At 64.0% G+C, this 25,418-nt stretch overlaps 1 protein-coding gene across 10 annotated transcripts in view; it reads right to left on the reverse strand.

The window, feature by feature from the left end:
- The window catches only part of KCNQ1 (potassium voltage-gated channel subfamily Q member 1), a 306,866-nt gene that overhangs the window by 141,667 nt on the left and 139,781 nt on the right, over window positions 1-25,418 (reverse strand). The gene's annotated exons all lie outside the window — the stretch shown is intronic.

Consider the following 25,418-nt stretch of genomic DNA (forward strand, 5'->3'; position numbering starts at 1 on the left):
CTGTTCACGGGGGCGGCGGCCGCTTCCCGCTCAGCCTCCCGGATTCACAGTTCACACAGGCCTCCAAGGCTCAAAAGGGGTTAAGTGCAGAACCTGGAACTCCCCTGCTTGCTAATTTTTAAACACAGCTGAGCTCTGAGCGCCCCTCCCAGAAGGCCCTGCGAGGGACTCTGCCCAGCCCCCACCCCGGTGTCGCCAGGAACCCATGCGCCTCGAGAACAAAGGCTCCCCGTTCCCTCCTGCCCTCAGCTTGTTCCCCCAAAGTCGCTAGCTCCTCCCACACCTGGCCACTGTCCGCACCCTGCGCTCCCGAACGAACCTTCAAGACTGGCCGGAAGGAGCTGGACCTACCCCCCGGGACAGAACCCCCCACCCCGCCCCCGGGAGCTGTGTCTCCCACTCCTGGGCCTCTGGCACCAGGTCCCGGCTGTGGGGGGTGGCCTCCAGGGGACCAGGACCGTGGCCCCAGGCCCGAGGGCTCCAGGGACTGCACCTCGTCCTCAACCATTCAGACCTTCTAACCGCCAGCCTCCGCGCGCCCCCAAGTCCTAATACCGCAGCCCGTAACTCCCACGCCCGCGCGCACCCGCGGACCCATCCTGTGCCCCCCTTGGCCGCACGAGGCCTGGGGTTCTGTCCCCTGTTGTCACTTCTTGCTTCACCCCCGGCCCCTGTAGCACTTTCTTCGTGATGGGGCCTGCGGCCCTCCCCAAGGCCCCGGGACCCGGCCTCTGCCCTCACAGTCGTCCCACGCCTGACCCTAGGTTGTTCTCAAGGGAGGGAGACAGAGGTGTTTCAGGATGGCCACATGCCATAGGCCAGACAGCCACCCCAGCAGCGTCCTCCACTGTCCAGTGACTCGATGTCCTCACGTTCGACTTCAGAGAGCCCTTGTGACAGCCCCAACGGGGAGGGAGGTGTAGCCTGGCCGAGCGTCCCGCCCAAGGCCCCCAGCCCTGACACGGCAGAAGTTAGCCAGGTTTCTGCGGAGACCAGCCCACCATGTCCTCTCGTGAACGGGGACGGCTACGGGGCCCTTGTCAGGCCCCATCCTGACCTCGGAAGGCAGACGCAGACACTGCGGAAGCTTCTGCCCTGCCACGGAACCGGGGACAGAAGCGAGGCAGGGCCGGCCCAAGCAGCCTGTCCCCAGGTGCCACTAGGGCCCGTCCCTGTCGGTGTCATGGGGGAAGGCAGCCCAGGAGCCCCAGAGGCCCCAGAGGCCCGCCCTGCACCTGCAGGACTAGGTGCCAAGAGGGATGCCAAAGCCCGGCCGGACCCCTGTGAGGGCCAAGTGCCTCACAGGGAGGCACAAGAAGGCGTCCTCTTCCTGCTCGAGCTGCTGGGAGCCAGATGCCCCCCCACCGGCTGCCCGTCAACCAGTGGGACCGTGCCCGGTCCCGGTGCAGAGGGCAGCTGTCCCCAGCAGCCACTCCGCAAGCGCCGCCCGCCCCACAGGCCACTAGCCTGTGGTCCCACCCATTCCTGCCGCCAGGCCGGGAGCCACTTGTTGGCTTACGTTGTTCCTGAAATGTGTGGGTGTCGGCGAACCCAGGGATCTCCCACTTGCAGATTTCCACTCGTCTCTAGTCCATCACTAGCGCGGGCTCGTTCTGTTCCCCCTGTGCAGGCCTCGTGCTGGGACACGGGGGCGTCTGACGGGCCCCTCTGCGAGTCCCTAGACTGGCAGGCCAGGCGAGGGAGCACCAGGGGTGGAACCTAGGAGGGATGAGGCGCCAGGGCAGGGGAGAGAGGGCTTCCCAAGATACCGGGCATCTCTAGCTCGGGTGGGAGCCGAGGAGAGGCGGCCGTCTCAGGGGCCCGTGGGCCCGCACGCAGGGCGCTCCTCCGCCTTCTCCATCTCCCCTGCTGGGGCTGCTCCTACCCCCTCCGGGCCCTCTTCCTAGGCCACCAGAAGGGCCTCAAGCTGGCGGCGGGGGGCATCCCAAGAGTGGTGCTGAGTCCTGGGGTCAGGTGGGAGATGATTTGCAGGTGCCGATAGGAGCACACCCCAGGGGCTGGCTTCAAAGTCGCTTCTCTGAGCCCCCGACACCAAAGGCAGCGGGCTCAGCGGGTGTGAACATTGAAAAGGGAGGGTCCCCAAAGGGTCCCTGGGTCACCGGGTCACCTGCATCTCTCGGCTTTCCCTTCTCAGGGTCCCAAAGGCAGGTGGGGGCCAGACCACCCTGCCCCCAGGCAGTCGAGCAATGTGCAGGGCAGGAGGGAGGTGACCGCTGGTCACAGTCCCACAGAAGGTACCCCCGCTTCCCAAGCCCCCAAGCGTTCCTGAGAATGGCACGCTGGGACTGTCCAGAGGCCTCAGTTTCCCCACCTAGACAGAAGCTCATAGAGGCACATCCCTCCTGATCAGACTGGCCAGTTGGGAGGGCCCTGTGGAAGTGAACGTGCCCTCTGCCTCGAAGCAGACCCTCCCGCTCCCCCTGGAGCGCTCTGCGAGGGCTGGGGTTTTTCCACTGGCCTCCCTCTCAGCCTCGCTGGGTCCTCTGCCTGACCCCAGCATGCCCAGGCCCCAGAAGCACAGACTCCCCGTCGCAGTCGAGCGAGCCCGCGCGCAGACGGGTGCCCACCCCTCCCTCACACAGGAGACATCAAAGGGAAGCAGGAAGCAGCGAGCCTGGCTGACCCCAGCCGGCAGGAGAAGTCCAGACTCCTAGCCGAGCCCGGGGCCCCACGGCTGGGGATTTTCCACCCCATCAGGATTTCCGCAGGACACCCCGACTCTGGCCTTTGAGACTCCTCAGGAACAAGGTCTGGACGGGATCTTCCTGGGCCAGGTGGCTCAGGAGCATGGCCGGGGACCCCCTGTCCTCGGTCTCCCCAGGCTCTGCTGACTGCTGGTTCATTTGTGTCCGTACACCACCCTAGGCTCTGGGACCTGGTTCCCAGAACAGCCCCAGGGTGGGCAGGAACACAGCTGGATAGCTGGGCCCTTGGGGGGTGTGCACTTAGCAGAAGCCCCGCAGAACTGGGCTGTCCAGCCTGCATCCCACTGCCATCAGGGAGCCCAGCATTCCTGCACACTGTGCATACAGTGGGCCAGGCTGGGGTCGGGTGGCTCCAGGGGCCTGTGTGTCTCCTGTTCAGGACATCAGTGTCACTTTCTGGGGTCCCTCTCTACCTGTTGCTGAGACTGCCAGGTCTCCACCCTGAGCTCCAACTCCCACCCCAGCGAGCGGCAAGGGGTCCCCGGAGGAGGACCGGGCACATGGGTGTTCCAGAGGCTCTCCTAAACCTGGGTTGGCCTCTAGGCCAGCCAGGGTGGCCATACCCCAGGGTCTGCCGGCCAGCGGGGAGCGCACCCGCGGCCCTTTGGCTGTTGGGCGAGGGTGGGCTGAGGAGACCAGGCTTTATCGCCAAAGGCCGCTAGCCCTGGGGTGACCCTGGGGCTGAACGAAGCATCCCTCCACACATACACGTCTGCCATCAAGGTGGGGACCGACGTCTGGTCCAGCAGCCGGGCTCTGCACCGCCCGGAGCTCAGCCTAAGAGCAGACGCGCTCATGTGGAAAGTGCTGGCAGCGAGGCTTGCGATCTGGTTACAGCAGCTGTCTTCGCGGCAGCGAGCGGCCCAGCACTGGGAGCTGTTGTTCCGGGCTCGAACGAGGCTACCCTGGGGGTGGGTAGGGGTGTCTGTTGGTGGGAAGTGTTTCAAAACAATCACAGAAACTTGGCAGGCAGGGGCTCTGGGCGTTAGGATCTGGGTCTCCTGATCAGGGGCTGGGGGACGCCCCGCCACGCCCAACTGAGCATGTTCCTGCCCCGGCCAGGCCCGGTCCGCTGGAGTCTGGGGTCTGGCCTCCCAGGCCAACAGCATTCCTGGGGTGGGGACCTTTGTCGCACCCCAGGCCTGAGGAGGGTCATATAATGTCTGGACGGAGCCGCTGGGGGGCTGGAGGGACATGGGGTGGGCAGGCACAGCTGGGTTCTCAGGGAAGCACGAAAACCCAGAATGAGGCCTTGAGACGGGTTGAAGGCCCGCACTTTGCCATCGACACTGACCCAGCGCCCTTCTCTGCTCCGCCGTCCGCCTGACTGCCCGGAGCCTGAGCGGGGCTAGAGCGAGCCCCACCCGGACTCTCCCGGGAGCGGACCGAAGCCCGCAGTCCGCACGCTTTGCTCGTGGTACTCAGGTGCTCTGGTGGGCTCGTCCATAGGGACCACGTGGCCTCCCCGAGCCCAGGTGATGGCCGAGCCCCTGGTGTGCCGCCGGGAGGCCGTCTAGGAACCGCCCTTCTCCCGAGTCAGCCATAAGCCCCCAAAACCCAGTCTGCAAGGCCTGAAGCCCACATGGGGTTTCTGAGACTCCAGAGTCTAGGAGGGGCCTTTGGGCCCTTGAGGGCTTATGTCCCACCCCGCGGTGGCCACAAGCTCTGGTTACTCTTGTGGTGCCTCCCTGTGCAGGGCCTGTCAGGTGGGAGGCACATGGGGTTTCCTGCCTGGGGTTCAGGTCTGTGTGCAAGGGGACATGCCGATACCAGTCCGAGCTGTCCCAGGAGGCACCCGTGTTCAAGCCAGCAGTGAGAGGGACCTGGGAGGCTTGTCATGGGTGACAAGCAGCAGGACCTTAAAAAAACGGAAGCTGCTCCACTCCCAAGTCCGCTGGAGTGACCCCGTATCCTGTGTGGGTCAGGAACACAGGGTGCCCTGATAGAAAATCTGCATCCTGGGGAGCTCCCTGGAGGAGGCTGGCTCCGGGCCTGCCTTGCGGGGAGACCCCAGCCCTGCCCATGACCGGAGCAGCCCACAGGGCAGAGTAGGAGGCAGCCGGTTCCCATGCCCCTTCTAGAGCGGCCCTCCCCCACCCCTGGACCCCGTGGCCACCAGCTCCCCACCTGGCTGGCCAACCTCTTTTTCTCCTGGGAGAGCTCAGCCTCGGCTTCGGGGCCACCGACGCAGGACTTGCCTCCCTGCCAGAGTCACTGCAGGGACACCAAGAAAGCAAACCTAGTGCTTTTCCAACACCTAACAGTGGGAGTGGAGAAAGAAGGGAGGTCAGCTAGAAAGTTCCGGAACGCGGTCTACCAGAGGAGCCTGTTTCCCAATGAAAGAGGAGGCTGCGGGGAAGCCGAGGAATCTGCGAGGGCAGAGCCCACGTGACCCCGGGGTTGGCCCGGCAGTGGGTCCCGGGTCCCCTTTCTGCACGGCTGGGCCACCGTACAGGAGAGACATGGGGACAGGACTGGGGACGTCGCTGCAGCCACGGCAGCTCCCCTCTTGTTCAGTTAGCCGGTCCTCCCAGAGGGCAGGGGCCATGGCTGGTGAGCGGACAGCTGCCTGCCTGCTGGCGGAGGCGGCCGGGCCCCGCGGGCACTGCTCTTCCTGCGCCCGGCGGCGTGCCCCGTTCTCAGGGGAAAGGCCCTCTCGAGAGCCGCTCTGAAAGGCTTCCCGAGCGGCCGGACCAGCTAATGAGTTATTTGCTCTAAACAATGTCTTGATAAAGGGGACGGAGGGAGTTCGCCCGTGTTGACGAAGGAGACGCAGGGTTGCCAGGGAAATGCTCCTAAGTGGACAGAAAGAAAAGACAGTCGCCGCGTCCTGTCTGACTAGGAAAAAGGCCGCGGAGCGCGCACCTCTGGCCGGCTTTTGTGTTTGTGTTTGGAAGAGACAGGCGGCCGCGAGCGTGGGGCCGCGGCGAGGACGCCCACAAAGCGGATGTGTGCGGAGCCCGCGGCGGCCGGGGCCCAGGTGGCCGGCTGGGCGCTCGCCCCGGGAGTCGGCGCAGAGGGGCCCCCGGGCCAGGGCACGGGGGGCGCGGGGGGCGCGAGGGGCTCCCGGTGGCGGCGGAGTCGGAGTCGGAGAGCGGCCGGACGGAGCCCTGCAGCGCTCCCGGGCTCGCGCCGCGGTCGGGGGCTCTCGGGTCTCTGACTCCTGCTCCGGGATAGAAATCTCTGCGTCTGTCAGCCGCCCCACATGTTTGCCCAGAACCGAGCAGAACCGTCTTTGATGGAATCACAACACGATTCCTGCTCTCGCTTGACCCGTCAGAGCCCTGGGGCAGCCTCCGCAGGCCCTAGTGCCTCGCGTGGAAACCCTGGCCTCGGCGAGGCTCCCCTTGCAAACTGGAACACCCCTGCGCGTCCTCAGGCCCGGGGGCTGGGGATCGCCGGGGCTGCCCCTCCGCCCCTCACCTCCAGCTGTCACCCGCGATGTCCCAGCCTGCCGGGGGGTCCCATTCCTGACGCCGGTCCCTCCCCTCACCTCCTGAGCTGCGGAGAAGTACCCTGCGGACGGGAGGGTCGGAAGGCCCCTGGTTCTCAGGCCGGCAGGAGGAGGCCTGCCATGGGGTGTGGGGGGAGACGTCCTCTCTGCCGGCAAGACAGAGCTCTGAGCCCAGCCTGGTGGCAAGGAGACTCTGGCCTCTGCGCGCGCAGCCCCTGAGCCCCTCCCAGGTGCCCCCACTGTCCTCGCGGGAGCGTCCCCCAGCCTCAGTTTCCCGATCTGTAAAAGCCGGAGTGGCCTGTACATACTAGGCCCCCAGAGGGTCGTCGTCGTGAAGGCATCTGATTTCCCTCACTTCCAGGCCGGCAGCAGAAGGGACTGGGCCTGGGGGGAGGGGTCCTTTGTGATCAGAGACCTTGGGTCGACTCTGGACTCACAGCAGCCACGGCCAGCGGAATGTGACCAGAGCCCTGCAGGAAGGGCAGGGGCAGGGGAGCTCCAGAGAGTGTCCCCAGGCCGCGCCGAGGCCTGCCGCAGGCTACGTGGCAGCGGCCCGGCCCGGCCCCCACCTGCCTCGCTTACTCATTCACTCTTGCTTCATCAAACATTCACAGAGGGGCCGTGAGGGGCTCCACATGGATTAAGCCCGAAGATAACGACACTGAGCCAAAAGGTCTGCTTCTGCCTCCCCCGGCCCCTCGCGCTTGCCGGAGACGGCCAGCGAGCCCTTGAGCACAAACAAACAGGCAGTTATCCATTAAGAATGGGGGGTGGGGGGTGGGGTTCTCAGCGGCCCAGTCTGCGGTAGCGACATTTCAGCCAAGACCCAGAGGGTGCGTCTTTCCCTGTCTGGGGTTAGGCGAGAGGGTCTGGGGAGCTTGGCTTGTTTCAGATGATACCCGGGGACAGTGGAGGAGCCGCCGTGACTCGGTTAGACCCACCGCTCAAGGGCACCATGGGCTTGGTGACCCTGGGCCCTAGCCTGAACCTTTCAGGCCTCAGGTGGATCATATATAAAACAAGAGTGATAATACTCCTGCATCAAAAGCTGCCCCGATGGGCAGATTAGTGAAACCGTGTTTAGAAAGCGCAGCGCCTGGCTGAGGGGAGTCCAGTACTCTGGTTCTCGGAAGACTATTCCTTACCTCAGAGCACGTGCGGGGCCCGTAAGTTTTCCCTTCGCCCAGATGGCAGTGCCCGGCCTCCCTGGGAGCACCTGGCTGCCCGGGGAGCGCAGACCAGGCCCGCAGAGAGAGCGGACACTGGCCTGCCCAGCTCCTGCTGGCCCCCGGGCCTGCACGGGGCCTGGGGTGCTCATGCACCCCCTTCCTGGCTGGAGAAGAGAGGCGTCCACCTTCCGCTTGCAGGACATCGTGCCGAATGTTCTCAAAGCTTCTCAAAGCTCTGACAGCCTGGCTCCTGCACGAACCAGCCCTGGGGGCCGAAGTTATAGACTGGACCTGCCCCCTTGCCCTTAGCTGAGTATGTGTGTGTGTGTGTATGTGTGTATGTGTGTGTGAAGGCCGGGGGCTGAGCAGGGGACACTTAGAAGCCTCCAGAAACATGAAAGGCAAGCTCCTTCCAGGCTTTGGGGGTTGGCCCAGCCTGGACCACATGGGGGTCTTTGTGAAGCCCCATATCCCATCAAGGTAGCCTGAGGCCAGGAAGGTTGGCTGACCCCACCCCTCCCCCTAGAACTTTCAGGGGATCCCCATTCTTCATCTGCAGTTACCCCAGCTCCAAGAACCCATCCTCTCCGTGAGGGTGAGGAGGGAGCTCGACTAAGGTCACATAGCTGGAGGCAGACGGAGCTGGGTGGGCTGGTGGGGAGACAGGAAGTCCTGGGAGTCCTGGCTCGCCTCGCGGTCCCCAGAGGACGGCCCCCGGGCTGCCCCCCCCCCCCCGGCGGTTCCCTGAAGCCCCGCTTCTACCCCCCAGGGAGCTCACTTGCTTCCTTCTGCCCCACTCTTCATGAGACGTCAGCGGTATAAAAGGACTTTCTTTCTCTGCCCTGCTAGTATTCAGAAATGGAGCTGTTGTCCAAGAATGCTCTCACAAGAAGGCAATCCTGCCGATGGTGACCGCACAGGTGAATGGGGGGGGGACGCTGAAATAAGCGACGCAGGAGGACACGGGGCGACACCAGTTACATGACGTGTCCAGAGCCGTCAGACCGCAGCGGGCGAAGGCCTCGGAGGTGGAAGGTGGGCTGGGGGCCGGTCCCCCCGACCCCTGCGCAGAGGGTCAGCCCTGCAGGATGCGTGGGTCTGGCGCGGGGGACTTCAGGGAGCGGCACTGCACAGTGTCGTCCACAGGCTGCTGGGAGGGCAGGTCTGGGGGAAGTGCCCGTCTAAAATAGTAATGATGCTGACGATAACAGTGCCAGTGAGAGCGGCAGCGAGACAGAACTTGGGGAGCTCACGGTCGCTTTAGGGCGGAGAACGTGGGGACCGCCTCATGGGCGCGCGCTTCTCCCCAAACTTCACCTGCGGACCCGTTACTGACGTACAGATCTGGTCGGTCAGTCGTACCGCAATAAAGCAGCTTCAAAAGGGAAACGAAAAGCAAAACAAAAAATTCTCACAGAAACTTTGCTGTGAGAGGCTCATTTAAAGTGATCCCCTTCTGGATGAAGGCGCCCAGAGCCGCCCTAACAGAGCCGGAGCCCCACGGATGGCCACACTAAACCCCGCTAAAAATCGGCTTTGAAGATCCAAGCCCGAGCAGCATCACACCAAGAACGCTCGTGGACACCAGGCAGCCTGGGGGGTCTCCAGGGAGCCGTGTGGGGCGCGAGCCCGTCGTAGGAGGTCCTACAGCCTCGGTCCACTTACAGAGTGTTCTCCTCAGGACAGACTCGAAATGCAGAACAGATGGGTGGCTGCCGGGGGGCTGAGGACACGGCCGGGTGGGAGGGAGTGCTTACGGCGGAAGGGGTGACATGAGAGACTGTGCGGGTGACAGGAGCGGCCCTGGGTCACTGTCTGGATCCTGCTGATCCTGCTGGCGATCTGAGCCTGTGGTCTGCAAGATGTCGGGGGGGGGGGTGCGCGGGTAAAGGACACGTGGCATCAATTATCCCTGATTGCATGTGAATCTGCAGTTATCTCAAAATAAAAAGTCTAATTAAGAAAATCATGATCCCCATGCTAAAAACATCAACAGTCCTAAAAATACCCAATAATGAATTTTAAAATGTACAGAATCCGTACAAAGGGCTGAAAAATATTGAGGGATATTACAGCTGTCTTGAACACAGAGATAAACTTGCATGTGCCTAGAAAGGCTGTTTCTATAAAAAAGACGTATTCTAAGTTCATCTAGATCGATCGCAGCTTCCATGGAAAATACCAAGAGAATGGAGAGGGTCACACACACGGGTACGTGCTTTTTTAAAAAATCAGACATGTCGATTCCAAAGTCTGTAAGATTCTGAAAAGGCATCACCTGGAGCTCCCTGGGGCAGCCTGACCCCTGACCCCTAACCCCCCCCCCCCCCCCCCCCCCCCCCCCCGGCTCTAGAGGGGCCGCGGGTTTTAAAGAGCACCTGTCCTCTCAGACCTCAGACGGGGTCATGCGCGTGCATAGTGCTGCTTTCTGCAGCCGAGCCTCCTGGTTCAGGCTCCCTCCCCCGCGGCCTTGGCAGTACCTGCAGCCAGCGGCCTAAAGCTGGGAAGGGCGCACACCAGCCGTGGCCGGCACTGGAGCCTTCCTGTGTGCTTTGCGCCAGGGTCCCTTCTATCCCCCGAGCAGTGCCCTGGAAGGCACGCTCTCTCGTCATCCCCGTTTTATAGATGGGGAGCCCGAGACCCTGGCCAAGGGTTTGAACTTGGGCTGTGGCTCCGGATCTGCCTGGATCTGCCTGTAAGCGTGACCTCTTATTCCCGACTCAGTAAAGGACAATGCCAGGCAGGGGCGCAGGGGGACAGGGGACGAGGGGCAGCCTTCCTCTGGGCTGGTTTCATCAGGACAAGGCTGGAAGGCTGCACTGGGTCTGGGAGCCCAGACTGGACAAGGAGATGGTTCCTACTCTGCAGGGTGGGACGTGGAGACCTGCTGGCCGGCACGGTTGTCACAGCACCCCAGCCCTCGGGCTGTGTGAGCGAGCCCAGGAAGAAGCTCGCACTCCAGCTCCTTGACATTCCTAGTTACCCAGGCGAGGGCTCAGCCCCAAACCCTCGGCTTCCTGTTAACTCCAGAGCTAATCCTGCGTCTCCATCTGAAGAACGTTCTGATCCAAGGCCATACCATGGATTCCCTGGTCGGCGGCACCAGGTGGCTTTCCTTCCAGTAATAGGAATGGGGGGAGCCCGGCCCCACTGACAAGTGCATCGTACAATTCCCAAGTCAGACCCCCACGCCTGGCCTATCCCCGGGCCCATCGGCCGTCCAGGAGGCCGTCTACAAGCAGACACAGAGGACAGGAGAGTCTGATCAGTCCGTGGAGAGAAGGTGATGTGCTGTAGCGACTCATGCTGAGACCACCAGGTAGACGCACAGGAAACACACCGCATTTAGTGATTTCTTACACCAAACCCAGAGGAAGCTCTATTTACATGTAAAAAAGGTGGAGCACAGAGGGCAGAAGGAAACAGGAGCGAATCCACGAAAACAGTCTCACGACGAGGACGTTTTTTCAAAATGTACAGCCAGGACCGACCCCAAGTCACAAAAGATTGCCAAAGTTCACATCAAAATTTAAAATTCCCACCCGCAGAAAAACATTATAGAGACTAAAAGACGAGAGAAAAATGGGCGCAAAATATGTTTGACACATGCTGACTACCTATAAAGCAGTAAGAGGCCTTCAAGAGCCGAGAGTATGGGAAGATGGAACCCAGAACAAAGAGACATGTTGTTCGTTATCGGAAAAGATAAAGCCCTCATTCATAATAGAAGACACTGACATCAGAATCCAGCAGGGCATTCTCGTCCAGCCGATGAATGCAGATAAAGGCCGGGACTTGGTCTGCTGGGGACGGTGTGGGCGGGGGCGCAGGACACACTGGGCCACGCTCATGGCCGTGGCCGCACGGAGCTGCCTTCACGGGCGTGAGGGCGCACGGAGCCGCGTTCACGGGTGTACGGACGTATGGGGCCGCTGTCGTGGGCACACGGGCTGCTGTCACGGATGCATGGACACACGGAGCCGTTTTCATGGGCATAAGTACAGACAGGGCCGCTGTCAACGGGCTCATGGGCCCCTGTCACGGGCATAAGGACCCGGAGCGGCTCTCATGGGCATAAGGCCGTGCGGGTCACTGTCACAGGCACACGATGCTGCACCCAGGGGCCTGCCTCTGGTTTCCTACTTCATTTGCTGTGCCCTGAGCCGCCCATGTCGGCGTACCGGCCTGGATGGTCTCTCCGCCTGGGGACGTGTTTACCTCTGCTCCGCCTCTGCTGGAGTCTGGTTTCACTTCCCGGGACCTCATGAAGTCTCACATCATGGCGAGACTCCCAGTTCCCCTCGATAGTGGATTCATTTTGTAGTGTCCTTGTTTGGTGCGGGGCAGCCTAGAAAGAGACCTTGCAGACAGAGCTGGAGCTGGGGGGAGCCCCGGGAGGAGACGGACAGTGTTCGGTGGCGAGAGATGCGCGAACTTCGCAACCGGGCGGTTCCTTAGTGAACCTCCGAGGGGTTAACGGCGGGCTTCCGCGGCCCCGTACGCCCATCGATGGGGGCTGCTCGGCACTCGCGGGACAGTGGAACGTCCGCAGCTGTCAGTGAGAGGGAGATGCGCTCCGCGTCTTACTCCAGACCCAGCCAGAACACCCGGCCATCTTGCCTTTGAGCAGTGCGCGCTGGGGCCACATGCCGACCAAGAAATGACTGGTGGACTTGCTTGAAGCAGGACGCCCATGGTGAGGTGTGCAGCTCGGCAGGGTGGCCAGGGCTCTGTCCTCTTGGGGCCACTCTGTGTCCCTGCTGGTCTCCCGCCAGCTGCAGGGAAGTCATGCCACCCTCCACCCGACCCGGCGTCCCTCAGGGGCCCACCCTGCATCTGAGGATGGAAAGCTCGCTGACCAGCGCCACCACCCGTCCCCCCAGCCCGACTCCTCAGCCTCCTGACGGCCCTCCCAGCCCACCATCTGCATGCCTCCTCTCGGGCAGGAGGGGCGTCCGTGTTCACCGGCCTTGAACCGATGCCGCAGGGACCAGAGCCCCCATAAGCACAGCCCCGCGCGGGGGCAGCCCATGGCAGTGGGCTGAGAGCTGTGGCCACGCACACCGATCCTGGAAGCAGCAGCTCGGGACCCCAGTGCGCCGGACCCCAGGGCATGGGACCCAGGGCATGGGACCCAGCGCGCGGGACCCCGCACGTGCATGTGCGCCCACGTGCCTGTGCGCACGAACACTTGATGAAAGTGCTTCTCGGGGGTGCCACCCTGTGTGCGTCCACCTCGTCTGGGCAGCCTCAAAAGATGTGGGGCACACTTGGCCATCTGCTTCAGGAAGGGGAACTGCAAACAGACACGCACACAATGCGGTTGTGCGTGGCAATCGGTGGTCCACGTCAGGAGAGGCGTACAGACCCCCTCCCTCGTGTAAGAGCCGTCGGAGGAACGGAGCGGAGACCGCGAACCGTGCTCAGCTCTAGGGCAGGAAACATGGGAATCTGGCGCCGGGCGGGACAGCCTGAATTTTCAGGACGGCCTCTTGTGGGCTCTGATTGTGCTCTGCGCTGCGCGCGTGTGTAAAGCCTGGTTTAGTGGGATTAGTACTGGTTGTGCGCGATCGCGAGAGGTAAGGCCTGGTGCGGCGTGCGGGTGCTGGCCGGGCAGTGAGCAGGCAGCCCTGCGCCGGGGGCTGGGGCGCCTGGCTAAGAGGCCGCCCCACCGCCCGCTGCTGTGGGCTCTGGTTCATGTCAGTCCGAGGAACAGGGGCTGCTCCCGCACAAAGAGGTTTTTGACAGCACAAGGCAGAACCAGAGGGAGAGCAGACCCCGGGCAGGCTCCCAGGGAGCCCACCCCCACTCGAATGGGAAGGGGTGCCCTCCAGCCCTCTGCAGAGCCCCAGGCTCTCCTCGAAACGAGATGCTGCGTGGGCTCTGTCCCGCGGGCTCGGGAGAGGAGTGATTCTTCCAGAAACCAGCGAGTACGTGTAGGGCGCGCTCTGGCCACGGCGTCTCTGGAAAACTCTCGAGTTTTATGTAACTCGTTCCCGGCTTCAGGGGACTGTTGACTTTGATTCGCGCGGCCATGACAACACAGCCTGTTTTCCAATTGATCTGCCTCACGTCTGGGTTCACTGAAGTATTTCCTAGCGCACAGTCACATTTTAAACTTTTTTTTTTTTTTTTTTTTTTTTTTTTGGAAAAAGGAAAGAATAAAGCTGGAACGCGGACCTATCTCACCACCCTGCCTTTCTTTTCTGCTAAAATTTGGCTTTGGGAGGAGCAAGTGATCCCCGCTTCTGAAATGGCACTGGCCAGGCACCTCTTGGAACCTGCGTTCTCTGGGGAAGCGACACAATGTTGACCGAGGAGCCCCCACCCCACCCCGGGCACTCCTCGACCGGGCACTGCCCCCACGGGGGCAAGGGGGCCTGGACGATGAGGTCGCTGGCCCGCTCGGGACATGTCCGCACCCGGCCTCCGCAGGGGCTCTGGCCTGGGCATCCCCGTCCCCCACCTGGGCGTGGGGAGGCCAACACGTGCCGCCGGCAGAGCGGCTGGGCGGGAAGCAGGCAGCCCAGTGCCCGCCACTGTGAGAGGAAACGAAGAGAAACCGCTCCAGTCAGCCCCACAAGCAGGCCTGGAGACTGCAGCCCAGGCGAACACAAAGGACTTTTCAGACTCTGCGGCCGAGGCGTCCGGTGAGCGGCCGAGGTGCCCGGTGAGCGGCCGAGGCGCCCGGTGAGCGACCGAGGGGCCCAGTGAGCGTTTTTTTTTCTTTTTCTTTATTTTCCCTTTCTTTCCTTTTTCTTTCTTTCTTTCTTTTTTTTTTTTCAACAGCTATTAGGGTGACAAGCCTTTCCAAAGGCCGGCCGTTGGTGAGGGTTTCCAGGAAGCTGGTCTGGCACCAGGCTAGGGTTGGAGCAACTTTAACAGAGTTAACTTCAGAAGGAAGGAATTGTCAGGGAAGGTTTAAGGCTCAGCAAACTTTTTGAATTATTTTGCAAAAAAGTCCTGGCTTTCAAATTCAAAGCCGTGTTTAGCCGTGACTGTGGGAAGCCAGAGCTTATTTCAAAAGACGCTGCTGCTGGCACGTTACTGAGCCCTCCCCTCCAGGTATCTGCCGAGACTCCCCAGGCCAGGCCCTGCGAGGGCCATCCGGTGCCTGGAAACACGGGGGTCACCTTCCACGTCCCCCCAGCACCCCTCCGCCCACGGGCCTCTCCCGCCTCCGGCCCCCGGGGCTGTGTGCACACACGCGCACACGCGCACACCTTCCCCAAGCAGGAAGCCGCCCTCTGCCAAGAGCGCATGGAATTCAGATTTCCAGAGAGTGTCCTTGGCCTCCAGCTCCACAGCCACACACTGAAGAAAGGTCCTAGTGTGTGTGGCGGGGGCGAGAGAGAGGGGCCTCCATCTCGGCTCCCGTCTCTCTGGGCCCCAAGAAAAACCCACAGCTGGCTGCGCTGGCCTCAGCCGCACCCGCCTCAGCCGCATTCCTTCCCTTCCTGAGCCCACGCTGGGTGGCCCCACAGCCCCGCTTCGACACCTCCCTCCCCACCCGCGGGGAGACCGGGGCCAGGCCCGCGCGGCGCAGCTGGCAAGCACACGTGAGGGGGCCGCACCCCAGGCCCACGGTGGCCGGAAACCACCGAGGGGCCCGAGGGGCTGGGCATCCCAGCCGTGGCCTCAGCTGGCGGGAGCAGAGAGGGCGCCGGGCCCCCGGCAGCCCGCCCCAGGCCGAGCGCCTCTCCATATCCCACCTGCAGACGATCCCCACACCCCCGGAGGGAGCACTGCCCCCTGCACCCGTGCCCCCCACCCCCATCCACACCGGGCCGTCTGGGCCCTGAGATCTGGCATCCGGGGGAGTTAAACATTGACAGGCAGAGACCGACAGCGGCCCAGTAAATGAGACAAGTCCATGATCAGCCACACACGGTGGACAGGCTGGTCACGCTTAGCTTCTCTTTGACCCCAGTCACTGGGACCTTGCCACCTGCATGGCCGGGGAGCAGCAGGTGGGAAGCGCGAGCCTCCCGCAGGCCATCGGAGTCACGGAGGCCCGTGCGCAGCAGGAGTTAGGGCTCCTCCTGTGCTCGGCACTCAGGGCGGCCTGGCCCAGAAAGGGGGGTTGCTCCGGGGCCTGGCCGGTCTCCCCGGGGAGGAGCCTGTGGCTTTGCCGCCCAGGCCTCTGGGCCTGCAGCCCCGGGGACAATTCTGAGCGCACCGGCTGGTGGCCACCCTGCCCTGTTCCTGCCGGCTGGGGTCTCCTGTCGTGGCCGGAGAGGCCGATTTCCCTGTCCCTTCTGGACAGCTTGGACCTCAGGGCTCGTTGTTCCTGTGATGCCTCAACTCCACCGGCCTCTCCTTCCGAGTGTGGCCCACAGTGGACTGAACTGGGGGGGGATGCTCTTCCTGTGTCCCTTGGTGGGGGGCCTGGTGTGATAGAAACAGCAGGGTAAGGAGCAGGCCACAGCCATGACCAAGGCCTCAAGGACATGCTCCCGCTGCCTAGTAGCCAGGGGCCTGGGGCTGGTGCGGGCTGCAGTACAGGTCCCACTAGGACAGATGGCCCCCACTGGAACCAAAGGAGCAGGCTCCAGGAGTCCCATGGCCTGGTCCCAGCTGTCCGCACCTGGCATGGCTTCTGGGCAGGGTCCCCTCATCTCTGCTGTCGGCCCCGTGTCCCAGGCTGTCCATCTCCCAACAGCCACAGAAGAGTTTCCCACCCCACCCACCAGCCCCCGGCCTGATGCAGCCCACTTCCAGCACAAGACAGGGGTAGATGGTAGAGAGCTGCCGCGGGCTGTGGGGGTCCCCAGGGAGGACACTCCAGTGATGTCCTCTGAACCCGGTTGGATGGCCCCACCCCAGTCCCTACACACACACCAGCCAGGGTTCAGTCACGCCGGGAGCCCGTTTTCAGGGGTGTCCCTCCACCTGAGGCTGCCCCCACCTTGGAGTCTGGCCCCCTGTTCTTGCTGTGGTCTTGCCCTGCCGTCCGGGCCCCGTGAGCCCCCACCTGGAGCCCACCGGCTCGGCTGGGGGTTCCATGGGGTAGCTCAAGAAAAGAAAAAAAAAAACATTCTAGTGTTTTAAACTGGAAAAGGTTCCATTTGCTCCAACAGATTCCGAACCTGAGGCCGACGCAAACGCAAGACTGCTGCCGACAGGCCCGTAAGTAGGGAAGGAAGGAGAATGGCCCCTGGGCCGCCGGACACGGGGGGACGAGACGACACAGGCCCACAGCAGCCTGGGCAGGGCCAGGCAGACAAGCAGGTTAAAAGGCTCGAAGCTAAAGGTCCAGCGTGACCTTACCTTGCACTTTATCCCCTAGATACGGAGCCTGGCTACCGGAGCAGTGGCGGGGGGCCTGGGGTCGGCGGCTGGGAGCTGCCTGCCTCCTGTCCAGGGGCTGGGCTCTGTGGGCGGCGGGTCCACAGCCAGGGCTGTGGGGGTGGGCCCTGAGCGCGCTCTCTTGGAATAGCCTCACCCCCCGCATCTTCCCCATGTCCTCTCCTGCCTGTGACGTAACCCCAACCTCTGCCTCAGTTTCCCCAGCAGGGCCCCGTAGGACAGCGTTGTGGCGAGTGTTAGACTTTGGAAGGCACAGCCTAGTCGGATCTTACGTGATGGTTCGGTCCCAAAGCCCAATCAGGTAGAGTCAAAATGACCTTTGAAGATCCCTTGAACTGCCTCTTAAAAATCGTTCCCGGGGCTGTGCGACATCCCCGCGGAGCTCCGCCCAGTGGCCTGCGCCCACCGAAGCGGAGCAGCTCTGGGCACATCCGGAGGGCGTCCCCGCTCCAGGCCAGCCTGCTCCCCAGTGTCTTTCGAGGGACTGCCTCGGGCTGCTGGGGTGGGCAAAGCAGACGTGGGCCCAGGGGAAGGGCGTTGGGGCCCCAGGGACGCTGGCGACACCGGGCTCTGGGGCCGGACTCTGTCCCTCTCCCTTTGCTTCCCTTTCTTCCCTTCCCAGATAGTGCCCCAGGCCTCGCGTGAGCCCGCCGGACCCGCAATGGCCGAACGGTCAGACCTCTGCCCAGGAGACAGTCCTTGCCAAGGACCAGCAACTGGGGTGGCCCGTGCCCAGGACACCCACCCAGCCCCAAGAGGCCTGGCCCACGTAAAGGACGACCGCCTGGCCGGGGGCTCTGGGCCACCCCCAGAAGCCGGAAGCTCGGCCCGCCGCCCTGTGTCTCACGCATGCAAGTCGGCCTCACCCAGGAGACCTGGGAGCCCCCGAGCGGCCTGCGGGTCGATGAGGCCCCCTGCACTCCATGCACCATGCGGTCAGGTCCCCGGTGTGTGCAGAGTCCACTGGGCAGAGTTCCTGGAGGAGGCGGCCACAGAGAGACTCCAACCAAAGCGCACACTCTCCATCCACAAGCTGCTCTCTCCAGCCGACGGGCCGCAGAAACACTGGGGGAGGCGAAGACTCGAGCCAGATGCCAGGCCCCTCGGCCTCCCCTGGCTGGTGACCTCCCTGCCCCTGCATGCCCTCCGGGAGGCCTGGCTTCCCCCTCACAGCCTCGGGCTCCCCAGGAGAACGTGCGTCTGCGACAGAGCCCCAGCTCGGCCTCTGCCTCTTGGGACAAGGCGAGGCTCGGCCCTCCTGTGCAGCACTCTCCGACCCGCCGTGACAGCTGTGGGTCCCAGCCAACGGCAGCCCCCCACCAAGTGTGACACAGACACGTAGCCTCTGGGGACAGGAGCGCCCGGTGGCCAGCAAGCCTGGGAACATGGCCGTCCTGGCTGGGCTGCCTGGGGAGCGGCCCTGGAGAATGGGGCCACGGCCATGCCTCCATGTCCGTGTTCACACGGGGCCACGGGCAGGCAGGATGCCCGGCCCACACCGCCCCTCACTCTGCTGGCGGCTGCGGCTGCCTTGGCGGGTAGGCCCGACGGCGTACGGGGAGAATGATGGCAGAAGCACATCGGGGCACGTGTGGCCACCCCAGAGAGCGGGACGGAAGCCCAGGTCTCTCCCTGTACCTCCCTGGGAGCTGGCCCCTTCCGTCACCACTGGAGGCTGTGGGCAGTCCCCAACTGCGGCCTGCGTTGGGGACAGGAACTCAAGGCTGCACATGGACCCCATCCACATCCCACGGAGACCTGCGACCTGGCGCTTTCAGAAGCTCTCAGTGAAGTACAGGGTCCCCCCAAGTGAGGTATTGCATTGGCTAACGCAGTTCTCGGATCCGGGCCGGGCCAGACCCCCGACTCCACAGCCTCCACGGCTCACACCTGCACCATGAGGCCCATCTCCAGGGTCCACAAGAGGACGCCGAGGCTCGGAGAGGTGACTTGACTGCCGCAGTGCCCTCCAGGCCGAACGGATACACACTGGCCGGGGTTTCCGGGAAGATAGCGTCTCCAGGCGTGGCGAACACCTGAGCACCAGCCAGTGGGACGTAAGGGTCAGATCGGCCACGTGTGACCACAGTGCCAAAGCCTGCGGGACACGGTAAGGAGCGCGAGGGGTGTGGGGGCCGGGGGCCATGGCTGCCAAGACCCACTACTGACCCACTATTGAGAAAATGCCGGCTGTCCCCACGCTCATCTGGGGAGACAGCCTGTACTGACAGGAGGCTTTCCGTGGGTGCTGGCCGCAGGGACGGACGGGGGCCACACAGAGACAGGCCAGGGGTGAGGCAGGGGACCTGGCTGGAGCCTTCTCAACCAGCTGTCCGGACCTACTACCAAACCCCAGCAGCGACGGAGCAAGGCTCTGGCGAGGAGGACATGCTGTGGTCTGAGCTGTGGAACGAAGCAGAGCCACGCGTGGACCATAGGCCGCGGCAGGGTGGCGCGGGGGTGGCGCGGAGCTGGCGGGGTGGTGGAAAGAGGCTGGCCTTGTCCCTGAAGACCGAGCCAGCCTGCGTATCCAGTGGGGAGAACATGTACCTTGACCCCAGCCTCACACTGGATGCAGAAATCGATTCCAGATGGAATCTACATGCGGAAGGTGAGCTCACGAAGCTTTAGGAAAAGCCAGCGGATCTGTATGACCTTGGAGTAGTCCAAGTCTCTTTAATACGACGCGAGCAGCACCGGCCAGAAGGGAAACATCTGATTAACCGGGTCCCGTTGAGTTCACCTGCAGTTCTCCTGCTCAGCAGAGACGCCCCTCGTGAGAGGAAGGGCCGGCCCGCGGCGGGGCAGGGCGGGGTGGTGGTTCTGCGTTGGGCGCGCCGCAAGCGTGTGTGTGGGCATGTGGGGGCACGATCGGCTCAGCCCCCCACGAGCCCTCCCCGGGACACAGGAGACAGACAGACGGAAGACAGAGCACGTGTAAATCGGCGAGGAGAGCTAGCCCCACGTCCGACGGGCCAGAGACGTGAGCATTTTGGCAAAAGACAACATCCGACCCAATAACACTGGGAGGGGTGCGGAGGCCGCCGCTGTCCAGTCCCCACAGACGATAATGCCAGGCTGATGGCGCGAGGGTGCCCTCACAAGCCGTGCCCACGGGCTGGCGGCTGGGCGGGACTGGGGAAAGCATGTGCGCCCCTCCTGCGCCCCCACACCTAGGCAGATGTGCGCCGAAGTGCAGCCTGTGCAGCGGCCAGAAAGCCTGGATGGGGCGTTCTTAGCGCGGACGATAGCAGCCCGGCCTGGACGCAGTCCACGGGCCGTCTACAAGAGAACAGATAAACAGTGCCGGCCCTTCCCACGCCGGCGTGCCAGCCGCCCGGGGCGCGAGGAGCACCGCTCTCCGCAACCTCGTGCACATCTCCTGGGGAGCCAGCCGGACGCAGGGGTGTGTGCACAGGGGCGTCTGTCTATGGAAAGTTCCAGAACGGGCAACACCAAGTGCTGCTGCCAGAAGCCAAGATGGGGGCGGCCGTCTGAAGGCGTGACAGAAGTGGGAGCACAGGGGCGTCCCGGCTACGCTCACGCGCCGGTGCTGAGACGACGCTCATCCGCCTGTGGACCACCCCTCCGCCGGAACGCTGAAATGCCCTACGGGCAAGGACAGGCCTTTCTGGGCTTAACGGGAGAGCTGGACAGCCCAGGCCTAGAGAGCTTCCTGGCCAGGCTGCCCTCGGGCCCCCCTCCTTATAGGTTTAGGCCCGTGGGGGACCCGCAACCCCGGAAATGTCTCTGTGGCAACACCGGTGCTCTCCGTGAAGTCGTTTTTTCCTCCAGCTGCCTCTAGGGTATGGATGCCGCACCGTCCCGCATACCCTCCGACACTGCCCCTTGGGGACGGAGCCCTGATGCACGGACGCCCTGGACCGGGAGTTCTGGCCACAGCTGCTGAGGGAGTACGAGGCCCCCCACTTCCTCCGGGCCTTCTACCTGGACCGAGGGCCCGCTCCCCGGAGCCACGGCCTCAGGAGGCCAGCAGCATCCTCCTCCCGTGTTCAGATGCAGGAAGTGAGGCTCCCAGAGGTTAGGGGCCCCCGGGGCCGGCCTGCAGCTGGGCCGGTGCGGGCTCAGGGCCAGATGGAGGGCATCTGATTCCCAGTCCTGTCTCTTTCCCACTGAGCCACTCCGCCTCGCTTTTAATTCAATTAGGAGAACATTTAATCCCCCCGTGCATTTCAGAGCCGGGTTGGAGCTGGCCGGGGCTGGGAGGCTCCGATGGGGCCTGTGACTCACGCGGCCCCTTACAGCCCCCCGGGCGGGCTCCCACGGGGCTCCCTTGTCACCTCGTGCAGACAGAGGTGGTCTGGAGCTCCAGCAAAGACAGGACACCAGTCTGGAAAGACACACTGGTCTCATCTGTTCCTGGCAACCCCCACCCCCCATCCCCCGGACGCTGGCCCCGAGTGGCCTCCTTCAGACTTTCCCACCAAGGTTCGCAGGGTGAGAAGCAGAGCAAGGAGCATGGCCACTCGGCGAGGCGTGGAGCCTGGCTCTTCTGTTGGCCTCAGGAGGGAGCTGCAGCAGGCCCCAGGGTCCCCAAAACATCCCAGCCGAGCTGGGCCCGTCCAGAGACCTGGCCCCCCAGTCCACGGAGCTGAGCACAGGGCCGAGCCTGGTGACATTTGCCCCCGTTTCCAGAAGGCACGGGGCTGGCCATGGCCTCGCTGACAACGCAGAATTCAGGAGACGTTAGTGGTGATGTGGAGGAAAGCCAGGCCACAGCGGCCTTGTTGGAAAAGACACACTTGAGCGTTCTGGCAGGAGACTCCGCGGGGCCCGGGAGACAGCCGGAGACGTGGAGATTCTAATCAACGCGCGCGGAGCTGGGTTTGCTCAAAGATGCGCAGGCTGTCCTGTCACGGGGCCTACAGGCTCATAGTTGCCAGGGAGGTGCTCATGGTCACCTTGTGGGGGCCCCCACGGTGCCCCCACCCCGGCCCTGCCTTCCCTCAGCCTCCCTTCCCTGGAAGGCTCCTGGCACCCCGGGACCATGCAGATGCCTAGGGCGTCGGGCTCTGCACAGCCCCGGCGGAGGAGGACAGGGTGGGGTGGCCAGTAAGCAGGAGCCTGGCCTCGCCCAGCCACGACGCCAGGACAGGGAGACAAGGGGGGTCCAGGCATCAATCCCGGGGAACGCTAGGCCGCAGTGTTCATTGCGGGCCTGGCCTCTCGCACCATCTGCCTGGGGTGTTCATGTCACCCGAACGGACGGATGTGGACTCCCGGCTGGGCTTGGCTACCGTGGCAGCTAGGTGGCGGGGTGGGGGGTGGGGGGTGTGGCAGGGAGCTTCATAGACTTGGCTGCCGTCTCCCAAGGCTGCTGGGACAGGGTACCCAGGCCTCCCCTGTACGCAGACCCAACCCCGTGCTGAGGCCAGTTCTGACCAGCCCCACCATGCCCCGCCCAGGCTTGCCACCTTGTGTCAGGTGAGGCTTGCCTGGCCCTGGGGGAATCCAGCCTGCCTTGGGGCAGGAGCCACAGTCCTGGAGCTCCTGCTGGCCAGGGGCTCCAGGAGAGCCAGAGAGGGTGGGACCCCGTGCTGAGGGCCGAGGCAGCTGGTACCGTGGCCCTGGCAGCCGGAGGAGGACATGCTGCCTGGGCCTCCCTGGGGCGAGCACGGCGGAGGAGTCTGATGGGTGCCGATGAGTGACGAGGCAGTTTTCGACAGGGACACCACGTGCAGGGCACAAGGGCGCACACAGAGGTGGCCCTCTGTTCCTACTGTCCCACCGGTGGCCCTCCGTGGGCAGAAGGCAGGGGGTGGGGCAGGAGCCCGGGAACTCATCCCCACTCCCGTAGGGCTGCGGGGCTCCATCCTCTCTTGGCTCTCCCAGATGCCCCCGTCTCTACCTTACACTTGCCCCTTGGAAGCCCTGTGGCAAGGCTCTGGGTGAGGGGGACACAGGTGCTGAGAGCTCCAGGCAGAGAGGGGCTCTGGAAAGGTGTGTGTGTCAGGCTGCGGCCCAGCACCCTGGAGCTGGGCGAGGGCCCCAGGGCTGCACCGAGACACTGGGGCTTGCTCATGGGGCCAAGACCACTCTGCCTCCCCAAGCCATGAAGTCCCGGTGACTCCCAGTTTGCACCCGGCTTGCTCGCCGGCCGCCGGCCCCCGGCACCCCCACCCCTGCCCCACCAATGGCTAGCAGGGCCCGGAAAGAAGAGCTTCGCCCAGCCCCAGGGACCTTCCCGTAATCAAGGCTGCAGTGACCTCACCTCCCTGGGGCCCAGCGGGTGGGGAGAGCTTGAGATGGAAACAAAATGTGTCTTTATTTATGCTTTTAATTTGAATTCTGGAACTGACCCAACGTGGTAATACACTTAACCTCAGTAAAATGCTGAAGAAAAATGAATCTTTTTCAGTAACTGCCTCCCACCCCCTCTGCCCCCTGCAAGACCCCCGCGCACACACCAGGGCACGGGCCTCTGTCCCCTGTGCTGGGTCCACAGGGCTGGGTGACCTGTAGGAGCCTCGACATGGCCCCGAGCTGCTGGAGCCAAGTTTACTCAGGGGCACCGATCACCAGAAGCACCCATCACCAGGAGCACCGGTGAAGGTATGCAGCCTCAGCGCGGGCCCATGGGGCGGGCACGGCCCTGAATAGACGCCGTTCCCACCAGAGCCACCTGCTCTTCCAGCCACGGTGGGGTGGGGCCTCTGCCTGGCCTGCAGCCCTGGGGGCACCTCAGTCCTAAGGGCCCAGCACATCTCCTTGAGCTTCTGTCCCACTGTCCCCAGCATGGCTCCCCAAGGCACAGTTCCCTGTGCCGAGGACACATCTGTTCAGGTCCCCCAGCAGCGACTGTTGACTCTGCCACGAGTGGACCATGGTGCCTTGACCTTCATCTCCCCATCACAGACCCGAGGACCATACCGGACACCTTGCCCCCCAGCCCCCCAGCAGTGGGTTCGCACCCCGCCACCACCTCTGGATGGGGCTGCCGGGAGAAGCCCTTGTACGTTCTGGCACGGGGACCTGGCCGAGGACTGGGGTAGAGGCCCAGGCGGCAGTGGAGCTGACTGAAGACCCCTTCCCCAAGCCAGCCCCCACACTCGGGGGGCTGGCCTGAGAAAGCCCGCAGCCAGCCAGCGGCAAGCACGGGGCTCCGTGCTCCTCCATTCTGACCGCCACAGTCCTGGAGGAGAAACGGCCAAGCGTTCCCGGAGATCTGGCTTCTGCTGGCCTGGACTTCCTCTCAGGGCTCCCCGAGCAGGTGGGTGGCCTGTGGCCCCCAGACGGTGTGTGCCGACACCAGGGCTGACGGCCCTCACCGCCAAAGGGGTGATGCCTGTTGGGGGCAGCCGTGAGCTTGTCTGGGGGGGCGGCTCAGTCCCGAGCCTTTTGTCAGCCTCACCCTGGGCCGCCCCATGAGGGTCTCGCAGGGTCAGGGAGCTGGTGAGGCCTCACCACCCAGCTGCGTTGATGGAGGGTGGCAGCCCTGTCCTTCCCTGGTGGGACTCTGTGTGTGTGTATTCGAGGGGCTGAGCCATGGCCGAGAGGGTAAAGGAGAGGGGTCAGGGGACAGGACGGGACAGCAGGCCCAGGGAGGCCTGGAGACGGACCCCTGCCTGAGGGTCATGGGTCCCAGAAGGCTCTGAGTGGGCACTGCACCTGTGTGGCACACGACCTCAGCCGCAGAACTCCAACCGTGACCACTCTGTGGTCTCCCGTGCCCTGGGCTCTGGGAAGGCCGGAGCCGAAGCGGTGAGTCGGCGTTCTGCCTGCGGGCACCGGCCCGTCCCTGGCTTCACACCGCCCTCCCGCGCACTAACGCAGTGAGCCTGCCTGGTCGTCTCCAGGACGGGTGTGGGCCCAGCAGCCCACTCAGGGCCCGGGTCCACAAGGACGAGTTGCCCCTGCTTCCTAGTGAGCCGGCCGGCTTCTTCCAAGCCGGGGAGCACTTACTGGGGGCCCCCTGCCAGCCACAGGGCGCTGCCCACCTGCCTATGAGCCTGGGGGCCCTGGAAAGCTGGCCGGCGGGTCCTGCCCGATCACAACACCAGCCCGAGACGGTCCCGTCTTGCTCGCATTCTGGCTATGCAACTCTACCAGTCCTGCCCCAGCAGCCAGGATGCCCTGGGACTGGGATCCCCGATTCCTCGGTCACCTGCAGGTCAATGGCCCAGGGCCTCACCCCGGCCGAGGCGCGCGCACGGCTCACGACAACACCGAGACCCAGGAGGAATGCCGACGGCCTGCCGAGACCGCCCCGTGTCCGCGGGCAGAGGAGCCCGGTCAGCCTGCGAGCCTGGGACCGGCCGAGAGGAGCGCACATCCCGACACGGAGGGCCTCGCCCGGGGGAATCCCCCCAAGGGCAGTGTCTGGAACCGACCCGAGTGCCCGACGGACCCGACGGCTCGCCGTCCACACTGGGTGCCCTGCCGGGAGCACTGACTCCCCTCGCGAGGGATCGCAGCGTGGCCGGGCCCCGGGGATCGGCCTGGCAGGGCAGCAAGGCGGGGGCGGACGGGCGTGCGTCCCAGGCCAGCTGTGCCTCGGGGGACGGCCAACTGGAAGGCGTGGAAAATCAGCCATTTCCTCCACCTGAAGGAGCCCCTGAGGACAGCAGCGCGACTGGCAGGCGGCACTCGGCATCTGCCCGCGGCGGCTCTGGGGTTCTAGGGGGAAACGCCGAGAAACAAAGTCGTCTCTCTTTTGGGGGGTGGGGGAGGGGCCAGGGGAGAGAGAAGCAACCTGCTCGGACGCTCAAGGCACAGAAACAAGTGGAAAATGATCAGTTC

Source organism: Mustela putorius, unplaced genomic scaffold, assembly GCF_011764305.1.
Source record: "Mustela putorius furo isolate JIRA1106 unplaced genomic scaffold, ASM1176430v1.1 tig00000127_pilon_pilon_pilon, whole genome shotgun sequence".
Lineage (NCBI taxonomy): Eukaryota > Metazoa > Chordata > Mammalia > Carnivora > Mustelidae > Mustela > Mustela putorius.